General features: G+C 46.9%; 1 long non-coding RNA gene across 1 annotated transcript in view; it reads right to left on the minus strand.

Moving 5' to 3' along the window:
- Window positions 1-1,935: 1,935 nt before the first annotated feature.
- The window catches only part of LOC133757144 (uncharacterized), a 91,663-nt gene continuing 75,756 nt past the window's right edge, over window positions 1,936-17,842 (minus strand). Inside the window, exon 3 of the long non-coding RNA XR_009865570.1 lies at window positions 1,936-2,106. This is a non-coding gene — a long non-coding RNA (uncharacterized LOC133757144). The remainder of the gene's footprint in view (window positions 2,107-17,842) is intronic.

Genomic DNA, 17,842 nt, shown 5'->3' on the forward strand with positions numbered 1-17,842 from the left:
CTCACCCTGTCTTTTATGACCTTGTCTAGATAGGATCAGAGTTGGTGAACTTGGAACTCTTCCATAGCCTTGGCAACTCATGACGAGAGCCTAGCGTGGTTACTGGCGCCATAAACTAGAGTGTCAATTTGTTGGGTCAACAATAGGAGTCACTGTGCACTTGCTTCTCATGTAGGATCTCTGTCCTCAATGTGCTGTACATTGTGATTTAATGCTATAACGAGTACTCAAACAGTATGTTTCCCTTTGTGTTTCTATGTGGGTGCAAACTGTTGAAATCTTTACTTAATATATACTAAATTGATCTGTACATAAAGAGAATTGAAAATTAATATTGACGTGAATGGAAGGGGAGAGGGAGCGGGAGAGGGGAGGGTTGCGGGTGGGAGGGAAGTTATGGGAGGGGGAAGCCATTGTAATCCATAAGCTGTACTTTGGAAATTTATATTCATTAAAGTTAAAACACACACACACACACAAAATTCTAAGTTGTATGTTCAGCTTTTACAGAAGGCAGAATCCAGTGCCAGTGTTATCTCGCATGTGCGCCCTGCCCCCACCCCCACCTCAAGGGTCTGCCTCCCTTTCTGGAACATAGCGCACTTTATTCACCCTATACCTTCGTTATCATCCTAACCCATACGAATATTGTGGTCTGCTTTCACAGCAGTCTCCCTCACCAGATACAAGACTGGGGCAAAACAAAACAGCCTTTTTTTTTTTTTTCCCCATCTTTGAATTCTGAGAATGCCAGGTACATGAAGTTCCTCAATATGTGTCTTTCAAATGATGGAACAAAAATTCACATTTAGCAGGAAAACACGCAGTCTTCAGACAGGCTGGGGTTACTACAGGGCAGGGCACGTTGGTGATGACTGGCTCTCGATTTGCCTCAAGCAAAATAACTGAAAGCCTTTGGTTCTTGAGAAGAGGAAATATACGCATTAAAAGGTCTATTTTCCAAACCACCCTCTTCAGTCTGGAGCTAGCTCACTTCTCATCTAGACGATACCGATTTTCTGAGTCATGGCTTATACCAGCGTCATCACAGATCTGATTCCTGAAAACCAAGGCTCCCCGCAGCCCATCTTCCATATGGGATGCCGGCGCTCAGGCCAGGGCTTTAACCCGCTGCGCCACAGCGCTGGCCCCCGAGAGACATATTTTTAAAACGTTATTATTTTCTGGGCCCAACAGGTGTGCTTTGGCAAACTCTCCAGGATGCTTCCACGTTGCACCTCAGGTGAGGCGGCCCCGCCCCAGACAACCCCCTCGGCGAAGCGGGTCCCTACCCGCACCAGCACAGAAACAGTGGGCCGTGCACCTGCCGCAGTCCTTTTCCCGCCAAGTCTGCGGGGACTTCCCCTACCGCCCTCGACCCCTTTCTTCCCACTCAGGCTCTCAGGGCACAGGCTCTGCAGGCACAAGAGACCTCACGTCCAGGTGGCGGGAAAATTAGGACCCTCAGAACCGCGTAGACCCCGCGCCCGGCGCGGCCCCGCGCAGCTTGCGGAGCGGCTGACCCGAGAGAACAGGGAAGCGCGCTGGAGCCGCACAAAGGCGGTCGCCTGCCCGCGCGCTGGGCACCACCCGCGCAGTCGGCTGCCCCGAGACCGGAGCTTTGCGGGGCCCAGGTGGCTTCACACCGCCCGAGCGCACCTGCGACCTGGCCTCCTACCCCGCCACCAAGTTTACTCCACTTGGAAAGTTCTCGGCCCGAGCCCCGCGGGCGCGTCTAGGCGGCCAGGCGCCGTGCTGCTTGGCTGAACTCGACAGCGCGGAAAAGGCCAAGGAGAAGAAGGGGCGGGAGCCTCGGCGGGGCGATCCCCACCGACCCCAGCCTGCCGGCGGTCGCCGCCCCGGGACCCTTGCGGTGGGTTCCCGCCCCCGAGTTGGCGACCTCGGTCTCCCACCAACAGGTGTCCTCACCTGGCACAGCTGAGGGTGCGACCCTTCGGTTCGGGTGCCTTGGCCCACATCTTGTTCCGAGGAGCGCGTGGTCTTTGGCCGGGTTGCTCCTCTTTGCAGTAGAGGCCTGGTAACCACTGCCAGGCCGCGAACCCGCAGCTGTGGCGCCTGAGCTTTAAACTGGGCCGGAGGGGGTTCCTAAAGCAGAACACAGAAGTAGACTCGGTTTTGAAGGCGTCAGAGACCGTGGGAGGGCCCGAAGCGCGGGCCTCATTAGCCTCTGCAGTGCCCTTCGTGAGGGAGAATTAAGTGGGGTGAGCCCGAGAGGGCCAGCCCAGCAGGTGCTGTGAGTTGGATCATCTCAGGTGGACCTGGGAGACGTGGAGCTAACATTGACTGTCAATTAACGTTCAGCTGTTTGAAATAAGAATTGTGGTGTTGGCGCTGTGGCTTAGCAGGTGAAGCCGCTGCCTGCAGTGCCGGCATCCCATGTGGGCACGGGTTCGAGTCCCGGCTGCTCCACTTCCAATTTTGCACTCTGCTATGGCCTGGGAAAGCAGTAGAAGATGGTTCAAGTCCTTGGGTCTCTGTGCCTGCATGGGAGACCCAGAGGAAGCCCCTGATTCCTGGCTTCCTATCGCCACAACTCTGGCTGTTGCGGCCAATTGAGGGGTAAACCAGCAGATGGAAGACCTCTCTCTCTCTCTCTCTCTCTCTCTCTCTCTCTCTGCCTCTTCTTCTCTCTTTGTGTAACTCTGACTTTCAAATAAATAAATATTTCTTTAAAAAAGAATTGTGCTTAATTCACACACAACGTGTGCATAAGCAGTATGCCAGTTTTGTAGTTAAAAAAACTCAGAAATGCCCCTTGGCTTGCTCATGCTCTCATGGAACCCAATTCCGCTGCATTGCAAGTACCGTCCTACCACATGTTTCTTAAAGGTCTGTATATTTGAAAGGCAGAGTGATGAGCACTTGCTTTCATCTGCTGGTACTCTTCTCCAGTGGCTGCAATGCTGCCTAGGGCCCAAATACTTAGGCCATCACCTGCAGCTGTTTTTCCGGGCACATTAGTAGGGAGCTGGATCTCAAGCAGAGAAGCCAAGACTTGAATGGGCATTCTGATATGGGATGCTGGCTCCCAACATGTTAGTATCAATACGAGTATGTAAATGTATTACTATAACTTGTTTGGACAAGGACCAAAGGAGAAACTCCCCATGAGAGAGGAACAAAGTGCTTTGGAAGTTCCTATTTCTGAATTTTCACTGCAAAACTTCTCGAGCTCAGCACAAGAGCACCTGAAGTACCTTGCTGCAAATCAATAACTGGCTCTTACTTCAGCCAATCACCGTGTTCTGGTTACACATTCACTTGCTATCCCAGTGCTATGTGTTTGCTTTTTCTATCGATTATTCATACTTCTGCAATTCCAATGAATAGGTTTATAATCTGTCTCCTAAGGAGTTATAAGCTAAGAACAACAGTGATATTATGACAGGAACTCTCCTTGTACAAGTCATTTCACATACTTGTCACATCTCTAGTTCTAATTACATGATGAATTGCTCAGAAGTATATAAAGTTGTGTAAATTCACGCACAAGGCCTGGAACTAAATGTTGGCACTTTTTTTCTGCACCCGGGGGGAAAGAGGAGAAACTCCCTAAAATACATGAAGTCATTTATGTCTCACAAACTGAGGGAAATTTCAGTAGTTATTAAGTATTTAGAACAGGAGAACTAACCATAAAACTGGACCCACACACTCTGCCTGTAAAAAAAAAAAAAAAAAAAAAAAAAAAACTGGACCCACAGGGACCAGCGTTGTGGCACAGCAGATTAAGCCACTGCTGGTATCCCATATTGCAGTCCTGTTGTGAGTCCTGGCTGCTCCACTTGCCAATCATCTCCCATTTCCTACCTGGGAAAGCAGGGGAAGATGGCCCAAATGTGTGGGCTCTTGCCACCCATACAGGAGATCCAGGTGGAGTTCTGCCTCCTGGCTTCTGCCTGGACTAGCCTTGGCTGTTGTGGTCATTGAACCAACAATTGAGCCAACGAATGGAAGATCTCTGTCTCTCCCTTTCTGTCACTCTGCCTTTCAAATAAATAAATCTTAAACCAACTTGGATCCACACTTAGTTTTCTAGGATGACAAAAGGAGAGCTCTTTTAATAGTTGGGACATTTGTTGATTTAGTGACTGAGTTCGTATAAGAATTAGTGAAATGGTACTTGGTAGTGCCTCTTCAGTCACATTTCAAAAGACATGACTCTTGTAAATGAGAGTATACATAGGAGGTTTTCCCCATCTTTTTTTCTCCCTTAGGGTTAACTGTTGGCCAATAAAATGTGTACATCAAATTTTTAAAAGGAGAGCAGAAGAAGGAAAGAACAGGTGAGAAGAAAAGAACCGTAGGCATAGGAAGGAGGGAAAAGATTTTATATCTGTTAGAAACATAACAAAACTGCAAAAGTACACTAAATTTTCTAGCTAAATTGTGAAATGGAAGCTGCAGATTAACTTTTATTGTCCTAGTATAAAACCAGCAATAGCATTTTATTAAGAGAGAAAATAAAACCTGCCCCTGTGCCTGCCCACCCCCACCTCAACTTGTTAGTCCCCCTGTGGCTTGGATGGGGTGGGGGATGGGAGCTTGCATGCTTAGATAAGAAGGGCAAGTTCACTACCTCTCCCTCAGGCAGGGAAGCATTCATGCAGGAAGTGAAATTTCAAAGACTTTCAAAAAACAAATGCATACAGGAAGTGAGAGAGGGGGGCATGCATACAACTTTCAAGGAATAGATGGTTTTTTTCAGAAGTTTGGAGAGTGGGGGGCAGATGGTGGGTCTAATCGAAGGAGGACCAGCGAGTTGCAGTGTTGACCCAGGCAAGCTGACTCCAGAGCGCTTGCTCTTTAGCCTGGGTGGTTAAACCCTTCACAGCAGAGCCAGAGGAGAGCCAGAGCAGAACAGAAAAGGTGGAGGGAAGAACTCTGGGTGCTTGCTTAGATGAGGGCAGAACTCTAGCTCTTGAGGCTGAAGTTGAGAGCAAACTCAGTCCGTCGTGCCAGATGGAGGTACAGCGTTCCTCGTCGCACGGCTAGTTAGGACAACCATTATTTACAAATGTCACCAGCGCATCCAGCAGCCCTGAGCACTTCAAGGGCAGGTTCTTTAGCTGTGTACAATTTGCACAGCTGTGCCTTGTACATTAACAACTGCCCCCAACTACTTTTCTTACACCAAATTCCACTTCATCATCATCTGCCGAGAGATGACGCCAGCTACCCAGTGGGAAGCGGTGCTATCATCTGCTTAGCAAAGCAATACCAGCTGCCCTCCTCCCAAATCAAACAACCATGTTCTTTGACGTCTGCCTCCCCCGAGGTGGCAGTCACGAAGAAGGCTCGCGGTCACGTCCCAGGGCCTAGCACCACCTGAGGGAGTGGGGCTAGTTCAGTCTGGCAGACAGCTTCAACCCCATCGTGAAATCACAGAATCAGATCCTCTCTGTCCCGGCTCCACAGCCTGGCATGATGCTGGGGCGTGGGTGGCCTGACCTCAGCAGCCAACACGTTGCTTGGGGCTGCAGGGGGCACGTTGGGAGGGCATCAGTCCCACCTGCTGCCCTGCCTGCTCAAGCCTGAAGGAGCCAGGGCTTACAGAAAGCATAATGAGAACTGTGTAATCACTGCTGATGCCTAATAATGAGAATCATTTATAACATCTGTGCCCCCCCCATGCATTTACCTTTGGAGTTCATTTTCAGGACCTCATTAGTTGCCAGTGTAAGTGACTGCCTCAGTGAACAGATTACTCCAAGGACACCGAACTCTTCTGATATCACGGCCTCCTGTTCTGTCCTTCCCTGCCTTGCTTCCTACTTTTCTGTGTGACTTTTAATCCTCAGAACCCCTCGCCTTCTTTCTCAGCACATTACCTCCGTCTGCCTTCCCTTATCTCTGCACCCAGGGTCTGTCAGTTTCTTGTTGGGGGTAGCTGTGGGGTCTTTCTAATGCACTTTTCCCCTTATCACCATGCAAGCTGTTCTCTTGACTTCCCCATTCCTGGTCAGGAACCTCCCGGCTTCCACTTTCTTTGTTATTTTGCCAAGTTGTTACATGTTTCTGGGATGTCAAAACAGTATAATGATCTTAGAAAGAAGTACACATGCAGCTTTTCAGGGTCCAGTTCATGGTCTCCCCATTGCATCTCCAGCCCTGTAATTCTAGGCATTTTCCAAGCTCTTAGCTTGCCTTCTCTTTACTCATGAGAGCCAATTGCCGTCAAGTAGTGTACTTCCCACTGCAGCCTTCACAAATGCTTTTGTATCTTCTTATTCCTTCTCTGAGAAGCTGATCCTCCTTGCAAAGGCTAATCCTGTGCCTTAAAGTCAAAACCCCCACCTTCTCCAAGATGGGAGTCTATTAGCTGTCACATTTCGTCCTACACTTTGTTGACTCTTGAACCCCTGCCTCTAAGCTTTGGTCTCTATTATTTTTTAAATAATAATAACAATTAGTACTAATATAAAAATTTCCAACAACTCTGCTATTCCCTCAGACTATTGACCTGCAGTTCAATGCTGCCTTACCACCAAACTTTGTCAAGTAGGGCCTCTTTCTATTGTCCCAGCTTGTGGTCTGTGCCCACTGTGGAGTGCTTTAGAATTGCCCCCACCCCCACCCCCACCCCCACATTGGAAACAAGTGTTTGGTGGCAGCAGTTAAGACTTAGCCTGGCACACCTGGATCCCATATCAGAGTGCCTTTGTGTAAGTCCTGACTCCACTTCTGATTCCAGCTTCCTGCTGTAGGGCACTCCTCAAGGAGCAGGTGATAGCTCAAGTTGAGTCTCTGTCACCCGCATGGGAGACTGGGTTGAGTTCCGGGTTCCTGGCTTTGGCCTGGCCTAGCCTTAGCTGCTGTGGGCATTTGGGTAGTGAATTAGCAGATGGAAGTTCTCTCTCTCTCTGTGTGTCTCTCTGCCTTTCAAATAAAGAAAATAAATTTAAAAAGAAAGAATCTACCCTCTTTGGAATCTGGGCTCCTCACCAACTCTTTTCTAGAAATCAGCAATGACATCCTAATGGCCAAACCACAGGACTTGGTCTTTAGTCTCCTTGACTTTTCTGAGGTTGATCTTTCATAGACACTTCCCAAAGCTGCCTTGTTTATGTGTTTTTATTTATTTATTGTTTATTTTTATCTGAAAGGCTAAACCAGAACTGCCATTTGCTGGTTTATTTCCCAAATGCCCACAACAGCTAGGGCTGTGCCACCTCAAAATTAGGAAGTAGGAACTCAGTCCAGAGAGCCCGTGTGAGTCTCAGGGACCCAGCTCCTTGAGCTATCACCCCCTGCCTTCCAGGGTGCACATAAGAAGGAAGCAGAAATTGAGAGCAGAGCTGGGACTCAAACCCGGGCACTTCACTGATGCGGGACACCAGTGTCCCAATCAGCAGCTTAATCGCTAGACAAATGCCTGCCCTGGGCACTGTTTTGAAAAGGAAACCTAGGAGACTTGTTTAATTAGCTACATGACATCTACTTGATGTTACCCTTATTTAGGGATTTTGGTTCCTTTGACAATGTACCAGTTTGAACACTTCAAAACAAGCCAGACTCCTGGATATCTCATATCACAATAACCCTCAATTATATGGGTTTGCTATGGACTAAATATCTGTCCAAACCCCCAAATTCATATGTTGAACCCCTAGCCCCCAAAGTGATGGTATTACAAGTAGGGGCCTTTTGGGAACTTGCTAGGTCATGAGAGTGAGCCCCATGAATGGATTTAGTGCCCCTCAAAGGAGACCCCAGCAAACCCCCTTGCTGTCATTCCTCTACATGAGGATACGAAGAGAAGACTGCAGCCTATCATGAAGAAGAGAGCCATAGAGACGGGGGGGGAGGGGAGGTCAGGAAGCAGTGGGTGGTGTTGTGGCACAGCAGGTTAAGCCACTGCCTACAACACCAGCATCCCACATGAGTGCCAGTTCAAGTCCTGGCTGCTCCTCTTCTAATCCAGCTCCTTGCTAATGCATCTGGGAAAGCAGAGAAAGATGGCCCACAAGCTTGAACTCCTGCCATTATGTGGGAGACCCAGAAGGAGTTTTGGGCCCACAGCTTTGGCCTGTGTACCAGGCCATTGTGGCCATTTGGGGAGTGAATCAGTGGATGAAAGCGCTCGCTCTCTCTCTCTCTCTCTCTCTCTCTAACTCTGCCTTTCAAATAAATAAATATTTAAGAAAAAAAAAGAGTTATGATTTTAATGTTGAATGTCTCCCCAAAACCCATATGTTAAAGGCTTGGTCCCCAGAGTGGTGCTATTGGGAAGCAGGTGGTAGGACATACGGGGGGTCGGGTCTAGTGAAAGGTGCTTGGGTCATTGAAAGGAGCTCTTGGACTGTGGTTCTTGAGAGGGTTTTTATGAAAGCCTGAGTTTGTACCTATCCATTCTTTGCTGCCTGGCTCACCTAGTGATCCTTCTTTAACTTTTGGGAACTTGCTAGGTCATCAGAGCCTGATCACGTCATTTTGGGCTTTCAACATCCAAAACCAAGAGCTAAATAAGCTACTCTTCCCTTTGTAAATAGCCTACACTCATGTGGGAGACCTGGAAGAAGCTCCTGGCTCCTGACTTCAGATCAGCCCAGCTCTGGCCATTGTAGCCATTTGGTAAGTGAACCAGCAGTTGGAAGACCTCTCTCTCTGTCTCTACCTCTCTGTGGCTCTACCTCTCAAATAAATAAATAAATTCTTCTTTTTTAAATAGCCTGTCTCAGGTATTTAATTGTAGCAATAAAAAACTGATGAATACAAGAACCAACTCATGTTGATATCCTGGATCTTAGACCCTCCCCACCCTGCGCCCCAGCCTCCAAAACTTTGAAAAAGTATTTTTTTTTTGAAGATTTATTTATTTATTTGAAAGGCAGATTTACAAAGATAGAAAGAGAAGCAAAGAGAGATCTTCCATCCTCAGTTTCACTCCCCAAATGGCTGAAACAGCCAGGGCTAGGCCAGGCCAAAGCCAGGAGCCAGGAGCTTCTTCTAGGTCTCCCAAGTGGGTGCAGGAGCCCAAGCAGTCTGCTGCTATCCAGGGAGCATTAACAGGGAGCTGGATTGGAAGTGGAGCAGCAGAGACTCAAACCAGTGCCCATATGGGATGCCGGCACTGCAGGCTGCAGCTTAACCCACTGTGTCACAGCACTGGCCCTGAAAAAATAAATTTTATAATCTCCTTAGTGTACATTTTGTTATATCAGCCTGAACTAAGATGAACTTTATATACAAAGAGTCTTCAGAGTTAGTTCATGGGAAATTCATATTATGAAAAAACTAGGCATGGATTTCAAACTTTTGCACCAAGATAAAGTTCTCTTTCAATTCCATTCTTCATGAATTATTTGAAGTTCCTTCATACTCTCTCAACATTTTCTATTTACATACTTGCTGCAGGGAGTGGAAAAGAGTTGTAAATTGCTCCCAGGAAAATATTTAGTATCTGTAAGTAAAAACAAAGCAAACATCAAGGACCTAAAAGGAAATCCCATATGGAATTATCTGTCCATTCAGAGCTCTCATCTCTGCATTGAGGAAATGAAGAAAGCAGTTCCTTCCTTAGCTTCTGTGATTCTGTGTCTCTGTTCTAACACTTGGAACACATCTCTATCTCCATCCCAAAACCCCTTCCTTTCATAAACATGGTGCTCCTCCAGTATTCTATCTTCAAACCTTTCCCTTTCTCTTGCTGCTTTCCACAGATGTCCTCAGTGAGTGATAACCAATCACAGACCCCACATCTCTAGCCCTGGACAATCCCAAGCCACAGACAATGGTTTCTCCCTGCCTGTTCAACACTGTCCCCTGAGACCCCCACCAGCCCATCCCCCTCTCACTGAATGTCCAAACAGAACTCAGCATCATATCACTGTGACTAGTTTCATATTCCAAGTTTCACAATTCTAACAGCACTGCCATGCTCCGAGATACCCATATTTGAAACCTTGTGCCCCCATGCTTCTCTCTCTCTCTCTCTCTCTCTCTCTTTTGCAGGCAGAGTTAGACAGTGAGAGAGAGAGAGAGAGAGAGAGAGAGAGAGACAGGTCTTCCTTTCCGTTGGTTCAACCCCCACAGCCTGTGCACTGCGCCGATCCGAAGCCAGGAGCCAGGTGCTTCCCCCTGGTCTCCAACGCGGGTGCAGGGCCCAGGCACCTGGGCCATCCTCCACTGCACTCCCGGGCCACAGCAAAGAGCTGTACTGGAAGAGGAGCAACCGGGACAGAATCCGGTGCCCTGACTGGGACTAGAACCCAGGGTGCTGGCTCCGCAGGCAGAGGATTAGCCAAGTGAGCCGTGGCACCGGCCATGCTTCTCTTTCATACATTCCAAATCCCATCACAAGTGTGCTTAGGAAAGCCTGGAATACATATTCTTACGAGACCTATCTTATCCGATCTTGAATGACAGGATGTGACAGTTTTAAAGGAGATATTTAAAAAGAAATTTCAATAGTAGTATTTAGATACATAGGGTAATATCAATGACACTATTTTGCAAAAAAGTTATTCTTTTTTTGACTGGTAGAGTTAGACAGTGAGAGAGAGAGAGACAGAGAGACAGGTCTTCCTTTTCCATTGGGTCACCCCCCCCCCCCAATGGACGCTATGGCCGGCGCGCTGCGCTGATCCGAAGCCAGGAGCCAGGTGCTCCCCCCTGGTCTCCCATGCAGGTGCAGGGCCCAAGCACTTGGCCCATCCTCCACTGCCTTCCCAGGCCACAGCAGAGAATTGGACTGGAAGAGGAGCAACCGGGACAGAATCCGGTACCCCAACCGGGACTAGAACTCGGGGTGCCAGCGCTGCAGGTGGAGGATTAGCCAAGTGAGCCATGGAGCCAGCCCAAAAATGTTATTCTTTACCGATATACGATGCACAGTTCAACTTCTACCTCAAATAATTCGATTTTACAATCCTAAACTTACATGTAAATATATTTCTGACTAATGAAAGAAAATAATTTTTTTTAAAGTCTTATTTACTTTACTTGAAAGTCAGAGTTACACAGAGGTGAGGCAGAGAGAGACAGAGAAAGAAGTCTTCCATACGCTAGTTCACTCCCCAATTGGCCGCAATGGCTGGAGCTGCGCCGATCCGAAGCCAGGAGCCAGGAGCCTCCTCTGGGTCTCCCATGCAGGTGCAGGGGCCCAAGGACTTGGGCCATCTTCTTACTGCTTCCCCAGGCCACAGCAGAGAACTAGAATGGAAATGCAGCAGCTGGGACTCAAGCTGGTGCTCATATGGGATGCCAGCGCTTTAGGCCAGGGTGTTAACCCACTGTGCCACAGAGTCGGCCCCAGAAAATAATAACATTTTAAAAATATATGTCTCGGGGGCCAGCGCTGTGGCACAGCGGGTAAAGCCTGAGCACCAGCATCCCATATGAATGCTGGTTCTAGTCCCGGTTGCTTCTCTTCCGATCCAGCTCTCTGCTATGGCCTGGGAAAACAGTAGAAGATGGCCCAAGTCCTTGGGCCCCTGCACCCACATGGGAGACCAGGAAGAAGTTCCTGGCTCCTGGCTTCGGATTGGTGCAGCTCCGGCCATTGTGGCCAACTGGGGAGTGAACCAGCAGATGGAAGTCCCCTCTCTCTGTCTCGACCTCTCTCTGTAACTCTGTCTTTCAAATAAATAAAATAAATCTTAAATATATATATATATACATATATATATATATATATATATATATATATGTATGAGGCCAGCGCTGTGGTGTAATAGGTAAAGCCACCGCTTGCAGTGCTGACATCCCATATGGGCACCGGTTCTAGTCCCAGCTGCTCCACTTCTGATCCAGCTCTCTGCTATGGCCTGGGAAAGCAGTAGAATATGGCCAAGTGCTTGGGCCCCTGCACCCGCATGGGAGCCCCAGAAGAAGCTACAGGTCCCTGACTTCAGATCGGCACAACTCCAGCCACTGTGGCCATTTAGGAAGTGAACCAGTGGATAGAAGACCAACCTCTCTCTCTCTTTCTCTCCCTCTCTCTCTCTCTCTGCCTCTGCCTTTCTGTAACTTTGCCTTTCAAATACATTTTTATATATATGTATATATGTCTGTCATTATGAAAAGCCCTTTTATTTATTGTGAAAATTCAAATATAAATAAAGAAAATTGTAAAATGTAACCCCTATCATATGATCGTCACTCAATTCAATATTTATTTTGCCACACATGAAAATATATTTTCCTTTTCTTTCACTTTTTTTGTTGAAGTATTTAAAGCAAAGCCCAGAAATCAGCTTATTTCATTCCTACTCTCTTCAACAGGCATGTAACAGTGCTACACAACAGACACATAAACACTTCTCCATATCAGCATCGAACACATAGAAGCATAGAAGAGTATTACAATGAGACTATGACACCAACAAAGCTGGCACTCATAACTTGGTATTGTATAAATACTCAGTTTATAACCAAACTTTGTCTATAAAATGTGTTCTTACAACTTTGTTTTAATCAGGAGTCACACTAGTTCCATGCATTGCACTTGGATGCATCTCCTGCGTCCCTTTTGGTCTTTTTATTTCCCATGTCATTGACTTAGGGAGAACTAATATTTTTTTTAAGATTTGCTAATTTATTTGAAAGTCAGAGTTACAGAGAGGCAGAGGCAAAGAGAGAGGGAGAGGTCTTCCATCTGCTGGTTCACTCCCCAAATGACCACAAGAGCTGCAGCTGAGCTGATTTGAACCCAGGAGCCAGAAGCTTCTTCTGGGTCTCCTACATGGACGCAGGGGCTCAAGCACTTGGGCCAATTTCCACTGCTTTCCTAGGCCACAGCAAAGAGCTGGATCAGAAGTGGAGCAGCCAGGACTCAAACTGACGCCCATATGGGACGCCGGCACTGTAGGCGGCACTTCAGGTGGTGGCTTTACCCGCTATGCCACAGCACTGGCCCCAAGAAGTAACATCTTAAAGCCTGCATTTGTCCATTTACTTCCTTCCAGGATACAGTGGTGAGGAACATCTGGCTCTGAGGCCATATAAGGCTGTCAAATTCTTTTTTTTTTTTTTATTTGACAGAGTTAGTGAGAGAGAGAAAAAGACAGAGAGAAAGGTCTTCTTTCCATTGGTTCACCCCCCAAATGGCCGCTACAGTCGGAGCTACACCAATCCGAATCCAGGAGCCAGGTGCTTCCTCCTGGTCTCCCATGTGGGTGCAGGGGCCCAAGCACTTGAGCCATCCTCCACTGCCTTCCCAGGCCACAGCAGAGAGCTGGACTGGAAGAGGGGCAACTGGAACTAGAACCCGGCACTCACATGGGATGCTGGCGCCGCAGGCGGAGGATTAAACAAGTGAGCCACAGTGCCAGCAAGGCTGTCAAATTCTTACCTGCAAGCAGAACTCAAAATTCAGTAGATCTCTAGCAGGCTAATTTTTTTTTTTTTTTTAATGGGTGGCAGGAACTCAATTATTTGAGTCATGGCCATTGCTTTTTATTTTATTTTATTTTATTTTATTTGACAGATACAGTTAGACCATGAGAGAGAGAGAAAGAGAGAAAGGTCTTCTTTCCGTTGGTTCACCCCCCAAATGGCCGCTATAGCCGGAGCTATGCCGATCCGCAGCCAGGAACCAGGTGCTTCCTCCTGGTCTCCCATGCGGGTGCAGGGCCCAAGCACTTGGGCCATCCTCCACTACCTTCCCGGGCCACAGCAGAGAGCTGGACTGGAAGAGGAGCAACTGGGACTAGAACCCGGTGCCCATATGGGATGCTGGCACCGCAGGTGGAGGATTAACCAAGTGAGCCGTGGCGCAGGCTCCTAGCAGGCTAATTTTTAAGTTAATAATTTTATATGGCCCACAAATCATGTTGTAAATATCCAAATGGGCCTTGGCAGAAGAAAAGGTTCCCAACTCCAGCTTGTTCCTCTACTCTCAGATTTCCTGTAAATATATGATACTTTTTGTGGTTTTTAAATTTGTATATTTTCCCCCTATCATTAGGTCATAAAAACATGTCTTTCAGCAATGCCTTTTTTCCTGGATTCATCTCAGATTGTTGTTGACCTTTGTCTTATTCTAGTGATTTGCTTAGGAGTAGATTATGCCTTTTGGAACTCAAGAGGCTTCCATAGCCTTGGCAGCTCATGACAAGAGCCTCAGGTGATCACTGATGTCATAAATAAGAGTGTCAATTGTTAAATCAACAACAGGAGTCACTGTGCACTTGCTCCCCATGTAGGACCTCTGTACTTAATGTGTTGTACTATGAGAATTAATGGTAAAACTAGTCTTCAAACAGTACTTTATACTTTGTGTGTCTGTGTGGGTGCAAACTGTTGAAATATTTATTTAGTATAGAGTTGATCTTCTGTATATAAAGATAATTAAAAATGAATCCTTGTGGCGCTGGCACCCCAGGTTCTAGTCCTGGTTGGGGCACCAGTTCTGTCCCAATTGCTCCTCTTCCAGTCCAGCTCTCTGCTGTGGCCCTGGAAGGCAGTGGAGGATGGCCCAAGTGCTTGGACCCTGCACCAGCATGGGAGACCAGGAGGAAGCACCTGGCTCCTGGCTTCGGATCGGCGCAGTGTGCTGGCCATAGCGGCCATTTGGGGGGTGAACCAACAGAAGGAAGACCTTTCTCTCTCTCTCTCTCTCTCTCTCTCTCTCTCACACTAACTCTGCCTGTAAAAAAAAAAAAAAGAATCTTAATGAAGAATGGGATGGGAGGGGGAGTAGGAGATGGGTTGTTTGTGGGTGGGAGGGTGGTAATGAGGAGTAGAACTGTTATAATCCAAAAGTTGTACTTTCAAAATTTGTATTTATTAAATGAAAGTTTTCTATATAAAAAAGAGTAGACTAGGGAAATAACGCAGGATCTGAAGGTACCCAAACATGGGTTAAATAAAAGAAAATTATTATAGAAGAAATTCAGAAAATGATTGTCATTGTTTTATGTAGCTGTGTTTTTTGATTCACTATTCTCTACTGTATGAGTATTCTTTTGGTACCAGTGCTATGGCCTAATGGGTTAAGCCACCGCCTGCTGTGCTGGTATCCAATGTGGGTACCAATTCGAGTCTCAGCTGCTCCACTTCCAATCCAGCTCCCTGCTAATGTGCCTGGGAAAAAAGCTGGAGATTTCCCAAGTGCTTGGGCCCCTGCACCCATGTGGGAGATCCAGAAGAAGCTCCTGGCTCCTGGCTTCGGATCAGCCCAGCTCTAGCTGTTTAGGGAGTGAACCAGCAGATTGATGATCTCTCTGTCTGTAACTGCCTTCAAATAAATACATAAATCTTTAAAAAGAGAACATTTTCTTTTTAAACATTTTCTCATTTAAAAAAATACTTCCACATGGCCATTGTCATTTTTAATTGTAAGAGATGAGTTTTGAAGGTTTAAGATATAAAGAATTATTTTTACATAGTTGGAGGGGAGTAGTATAAGTGAGGAATCTTGTGTTTTATAAATTAAAAACTTGACTAGGAGCAGAGGTTTGACCTTGTGGATAGGATGCCAGTTAAGATGCCCACATCCCATATCAGAATCGGAGTGTCTGGGTGTGACACCCAGCTCTGCTCCTGATCCCAGATTCCTGCTAATTCAAACCTTGGAAGGCAACAGTGATAAAGTAATTGAGTTCCTGCCACCAACATGGTAGATCTGGCTCCTGGATCCTGGCTTCAGCCCCAAAGGAGAAATATATATATATTCTATATACATATAAATATATATTATATGACATATTTAAATATACATTTATATATTTAAATATATTTTATATATTTTGTACTATAAATACACACATATAGTCATTGCTTTAATCATAAATATATATAAACCTTTCATAAGGAAATAGTTTCTAAATATTTTCTCTATACTTAAGAGTATTTCAATGTTATGGAAATTTCATAAAAGACCTGGCACAATTATCATAATTATATTCATTCATCTGGTACCTAAGGCCTTTCTCATCACCAGTAAATGACAGAGGCAGAATTTGCATGTAGGTAGCTGAGCGCTCTGAGCCTTAGCCCAAAGCTTGCAAACCGTGCAGAGCTTATGTTAAAATGGTCTCAGTGAGAAGGCAGGCGGAAGCAGCGCATCAGTTCCCAGCCGTGCAGGCCAGCTCTGGGGGACGTCTGCAGCTACAGAGGGCCTTTGGGAACCCCTGTCCAAACAGAGCGATGTGATGTGTAGTAGATCTGAGAACACTGCTGAGGAGCTGGGCGTCCCCTGCCATTTTCCCTTCGTATCTGACAGAACTTGTGCGTCAGTTTACAACAACTGGTCAGCAAGGAAGTGCATGTAAGTGTGCGTGGTTATGCAGATCCAGTCTGTGCAAGGCACATTGCCTGGTGCTCATTCAGCAAGAACACTGAGGAGGGTGGAGTTTCCACTGTGAAGATCAAATAGGAGGGAGATGACTTGGGTGAAAAGTTGCCTGTCACAACTGTTGAAATCTTTACTTAGCATAGAGCTGATCTTCTGCATATAAAGATAATTAAAAATGAATCTTCATGAAGAATGAGATGGGAGAGGGAGTAGGAGGTGGGATGGGAGTGGGGGAGGGAGGGCGGGTATGGGGGGAAGAACTGCTATAATTCAAAAGCTGTACCTATGAAATTTATGTTTATTAGATAAAAGCTTTCCAAAAAAAGTTGCCTGTCACACACGCCTTTTTATCCTTCAGGCTGAGTCATTCACTGTATTTTAAAAATTGATTGATTGATTGATTTTCCCTTTATATGAATGCAGAGAGAGACAGGCAGACACCTTGCATCTCGTGGTCCACTCTACAAATATCTCCAGCCAAGGCTAGGCCAGCCTGAAACCAGGAGCCTGGAATTCCATCTGGGTCTTTCACATGGGTGGCAGGGACTCAAAGCACTTGCGTCATCACCTGTTGCCACCCAGGGTGCACATTAGCAGGAAGCTGGAATCAGAAGCAGAGGAGCCAGGACTCAGGCAGTCTGATATGGGATGTGGGCGTCCCAAGAGGCCTCTTAACCCTTGTACCAAATGCCCACCCTGAATAGTTCAGTGTTACTCCTAACATTGAGTGTAAGCTCCTTTAGATGTCCAAGGAGTTCTCTAAAGTCCCGGCACAGTGTTGTAGCAGGTAAAGGTGCTACCTGCAACACCAGCATCCCATATAGGCACTGGTTCACGCCCCAGCTGCTCCACTTCCCATCCTGTTCCCCGCTAATGACCTGGGGAAAGCAGCAGAAGATAGTCCAAGTGCTTGGGACCGTGCCACACATGTGGGAGACCCAAAAGAAGCTCCTGGCTCTTGGCTTCAGCCTGGCCCAGTTCTGGCCATTTGTGGCCAGCAGGGGTGTGAACCATCAAATGGAAAATCTCTCTCTGTCTCTTCCTCTCTCTCTCTGTAACTCTTTCAAATGAAGCAATAAAAAAAAAAGACATTACATGAAAGTTCCCATGATGGGTTGGGTTTTATTTTTTCACAAAAACATCGCTCTATACCTGAAAGCACACCCCTGGAAGAGTGCTGCTAAGGCTGTGTGAGATGCTGGGGCTGCGGGAACGAAGTCTTGCAGCCGGAGTCTTGTACAGCAGAAATGCATTGACTCCCAGTTCTGCAGAGTGGAAGCTGGGGACAAGGTGTCCTCATCTGGTTTCTTAGAAAGGATTGTGAGGCAGAATCTGTTGCACATCTGTCTTGTGGCCCTGGTACCTTGCTGGCAGGCTTTGGTGTTCCTTGGCTGGCTCTGCCCACAAGATGCCCCCTCTGTGCGAGCATCTGTCTCTGTGGCCAAACGTCTCCTTTTCAGAAAGACCCCAGTCGTTACGGATTAGGGGCCATCCTAATGATCTCATTTGTAACAATGACCTCTGTAAAGATCCTATTTCCAAACAGGGTAATGTTCTGAGCTATAAGTTAGAACTTCAACC

This window comes from Lepus europaeus, chromosome 3 (assembly GCF_033115175.1).
Source record: "Lepus europaeus isolate LE1 chromosome 3, mLepTim1.pri, whole genome shotgun sequence".
Lineage (NCBI taxonomy): Eukaryota > Metazoa > Chordata > Mammalia > Lagomorpha > Leporidae > Lepus > Lepus europaeus.